This window comes from Myotis davidii, unplaced genomic scaffold (genome assembly GCF_000327345.1).
Source record: "Myotis davidii unplaced genomic scaffold, ASM32734v1 scaffold2150, whole genome shotgun sequence".
Lineage (NCBI taxonomy): Eukaryota > Metazoa > Chordata > Mammalia > Chiroptera > Vespertilionidae > Myotis > Myotis davidii.
Window position 1 is genome coordinate 11,926 of NW_006281742.1, and position 4,461 is coordinate 16,386.

At 41.3% G+C, this 4,461-nt stretch overlaps 1 protein-coding gene and 1 pseudogene across 2 annotated transcripts in view; one reads left to right on the forward strand and one right to left on the reverse strand.

The window, feature by feature from the left end:
* LOC102756994 (3-oxo-5-beta-steroid 4-dehydrogenase-like) overlaps positions 1-4,461 on the forward strand; it is a 47,423-nt gene that overhangs the window by 7,914 nt on the left and 35,048 nt on the right. The window lies entirely within an intron of this gene.
* LOC102756705 lies at positions 11-1,554 on the reverse strand (annotated as a pseudogene). Its single transcript, XR_435112.2, has one exon. The product of XR_435112.2 is annotated as a bifunctional methylenetetrahydrofolate dehydrogenase/cyclohydrolase, mitochondrial pseudogene (transcript).

Below are 4,461 nucleotides of genomic sequence, written 5' to 3' on the forward strand. Positions count from 1 at the left end.
AGGCAATATAAAATTAGGGTAAATTTTTTCTACTCAAATTACTATCATTTCTTCTTTTGTACCTTTTCTCTAATTTTCTCTAGCAACATTTTTCCTTTGGTTTGACCAGTTGAGCTCAAAAGGTTTGGAACCTGAAGTGAGTATCAACTCTTATTGGAATAGCACTTGGGAAATGCAATCCTGGAAAAGGCAATTGGTAACTGAAGTGGTCTGACAAAGTAAAGCAGCCCTTCTCAATGGGAGTGTCCCCCATGCAATCACCAGGCTAATGGCTCCTCTTATGGCCAGATCACATGACCCAGCATAATAATGGCATGATCCCTGGTGAGATACTGGGGAGAGTTATGTGCACAAGCATCCACCCACTTAAGCTTTCAATAAATACAAAGCATTGTTTAAAACCATGTCAGTAGAATAAATAAGAGATGCTGCATTTCTATTGGCCTGTTTTGCCTCCTGAACTGGCTTGGAGTACCGTTCATGACCCAGAAGACAGACTAGTTAATTAGTTGCCACTCCAATCTCTTTAGACTTCAGTACCACCTGGTCTTCAAGCCTCAGCACCTTTTTTGCAGCGATAAGGGTATTCTTCATTAGCATCGCCACTGTCATGGGACCAACACCCCCAGGGACTGTAGTGATGTAACCGGCTTTTTTCCAGACTTCTTCAAAATCCACATCTCCAACCAACTTGGGTTTAGCAGTGATAGGATCCTGAATTCTATTTATTCCCACACCAATGACGGCTGCTCCTTCCTTGATCATATCTGCTGTGATCAAATTTGGAATGCCTGCAGCAGAGATCACAATATCTGCAAGAATGGTATGTGTTTTCAGCTGCTCTTTGGGGGTGTATTGATGCGATATTGTAACAGTGGCATCACCTCCAGGATGTTCATGCACCCTGTCTGTGTGCAGCAACATTGCAATGGGCATCCCAACATTTTGGGACCTTCCAGCTACAACCACATTCTTCCCTAGGGTCGGAATGCCAGTGCGCTTAATGATCTCCCACATACCCCAGGGGGTAGCCGGTAACATGGAATACTGGTCCAAACACATTCGCCCCACGTTGATTACATGGAAGCCATCAACATCCTTGTCTGGAGAAACAGTGATGCAGATCTTCCTCTCATCTATGTGCTCAGGAAGCAGCAGCTGAACAAGGAGGCCATCGACGTTATCATCGTTATTTAGTTTATTGATTAAGTTCAACAGTTCTTCCTCTGAAATTGAAGCAGGTTTCACAATTGTCTCACTGTTGATTCCCACATCTGCAGCAGCCTTGGTTTTGTTGAGGACAGAGTAATGACTTGTAGGATTCTCCCCAGCCAGAACCACGCTCAGGTATGACCGTTTGTTGCCGGCTGCCACCCACTCTTCCCCCTCCTGCCGCACTTCCTGCTTGATCTGCTGGGCAAGTTTCCTTCCAGAAATGACAACAGCTTCATTTTGAAAAGCTGAGAAATGGAGTGGACAGTGACAGAGGCAGCAGTTCTGTGCGGGTCAGAGCAGCAGGGTGGCCAACGTGGACACGAGGGATGAAGCAGCCATGCCTTGCACTGGCGTCAGAGCCCGAAGAGCTTCTTTTTTATTATTATTATGAGATTTATTTACCTTCTATGGCTGTCACTGGAACTGAGAGCCGGCTTTAGGTCTGAGGCTCAGCTCCAGCTCTGAGACCTCAGGTTTGTTTGGCCTTTATAATTGAAACACTATTGCAACTCCAGCTCAGCCGGCTGGCTGAAAGCATGGGGTTTGTTTAGCTTCTATAATTGCAACATTGTTTCTTAGAGTGCAAGCTCAGAGCCCAGCAGCGGCAGGGGGGGGAACTCAGCCTCCTCCTTCCCTGCCGCCGGCCGGGAACCTTGGCTTCCTCCTTCACTGGAGCAAGCAAGCCTCCTATTTGCTTCAGCTGCCTGGCTGGCGGCTGCCGTCTTGGTTGGCAGTTAATTTGCATATCGCCCTGATTATCCTATGGGAAGCGGGTCGGAGGTACGGTTAATTACCATGTTTAACTATTATTAGATAGGAATAGAGGCACTGTGCACAAAGTTCAAGCACCTGGGGAAGGTCCCTCAGTCCGGCCTGCACCCTCTCATGGTCCAGGAGCCCTTGGGGGATGTCCAACTGACAGCCAAGGGGAGTGGGTCCTAAAGCGTCAGTCAGACATCCTTAGCGCTGCTGCAGAGGTGGGAGAGGCTCCAACCACCACCGCTGCACTCACCAGCCCTGAGCCCAGCTTCTAGCTGAGAGGCCCTTCCCCTGTGAGAGTGCATTGACCACCAGGGGGCAGCTCCTGAATTGAGTGTCTGCCCCTTGGTGGTCAATGTGCATCATACCGACCCATTGTTTCCCCGTTCGGTTGACTTGAATATAAGCCTTTTATCATATACGATAGATGACTTATACTTACGTATTTTATCATAGAGTACAAATTCTTTATTGAGGTATAATTCATGTACCAAAAGTTCACCATTTTGAATAAGTAATTATTTGTATATTCACAAAAGTTGCATGACCATAACCACTACCTAATTTCAGAATATTTTCATCACTCTAAAAAAAAAAAATCCCAAGCCCACTAGCAATTACTTCTATTTATCCCTTTCCCCAATTCAATTGTGATCATTATCTACTTTCTGTCTCTATCATTTTCCTAATTTGGACATTTCATACAAATGGAATCATGCAATATGGCCTTTTGTGTCTAGCTTCTTTCATTTAGTATGTTTCTAGGTCCATCCAAGTTGTAACATGTATCAGAATACCATTTATTTTCATGGCCAAATAGTATCCCATTGTACGGATAGACCACCTTTTGTTTAGATCACTACCTTGTGAGCAATTTAAATATCCAGTGTTATATATCCCTATCCATTGAAGAGCAATCAGAAAAATAAAGCATCACGATTACAATGAAAACCAATGGGAATAAGGAATGTATATTTACAGGCAGCTTTGCAGGAATAAAGCTGTAGAACTTTAAAGAACTTATAATACAATTCTCCTGAGGAACCTAAAGAAAAAAAGATACTGTTTCTGATTTCACGCTCTTGCCAGAACTCCCCTCCTTCCAGCTCCCTACTCAGTCTCTGTCCAATTTCTCCAGGGATTTTCAGTTCCCCAAATCACCAGCCACGTATGGGCTATGATTCCAAGGGGCCGCATGAAGCCACTGTCCCAAAATATCAATCTAAAGCTTTTCACTTTATTATAGCGTTACAATTCTGATACCAAAAGATTTTATTATTACAGTCTCACATCAGAGTAAAACCTTAAATCTTAAACAGGTGCTCTCCAAATGTTTCCACAGAGGAGTGAACTTGAATTCATATTGTGAGGACCTACGCCAAAGCAGCCTGTCCAAGCCAGAAAGACTTTTGAAAACTGACTTATCTTAAAATTTTTTAAACTTTTACATTATCTGCATAATTTATCCTTCTTTGTTTCTTGCAAGAATGAGGTTCTTGAGGTTTTTAAAAACCACCAAGAAAAATGTACCCCAAAATTTCCTTCTGGTAAACATTTAAACCTGTTGCAATATCTATCATGTTGGAAAAATCACACTGAATTAAATCAACTATTTCATAAAGTTAGCATGAATTAACATTTACAAAATACTTAAACAGTACCTATTATAAAGCTAGTGCTATATGGTGTGTTTTTTTTAATTAAAATATTTAAAAAAAACAGAATTTTCACTGACATTGGGTGGCAGCAATACCACCAAAGGGGCCCATAGTAACAACAAAATACATTTTACCACTATGCTCTCCACCTGAAGTTTTCTCTTGTCTTGCTTTCAAGGCTAAAAAAATAAAATGATTGTCTGACATCTATATAAATAAAAATGTAAATGTTGGTTTGTTCAAAATCTTAAATCTCCAAAAGTTCTTCACCAATTGCTTTGAAATTTTGATACAACGTTGCATTCGAATACGCGCGTGTTTTTATATACCTATTATATAAATGTCACACCTGTGACAGGTAAAAACATGCCTTTTTTTTTAAAACAGAGCCATCTGTTGGACGTAGAAGCAACACACACTATATGAAATATTTTAGGCAGACAATCAATATATCTGCACAAAGAATGGAACAACAAAAATACTGTATACCCAAAAGCATTGTGAAATTAAACATATTACAAACGTATGCTTTCTCTTTTATTTCTTTTCCATTTAACCAGACTGAGCCACAGCAACGTGTGGCCGGGTACAGCTAGTAATAAATTAAAGATCAAAATCACATTTTACTAATTTTGCTTGCCCTTACTTGTGACAAAAAGGGTAGAACTTTTTTTCCAACAGAAATCTTTCAGCAAATTTGATGCTTCAAGATGTACTAATTTATCCTGAGATGCTTACTACCCCTCAGGAACTTATGTGTACAGACTTTAAAAGTACACATGCTCCTACTTGACAATCCAAGCCTTATTCTTTCATTACCTAACTCTTT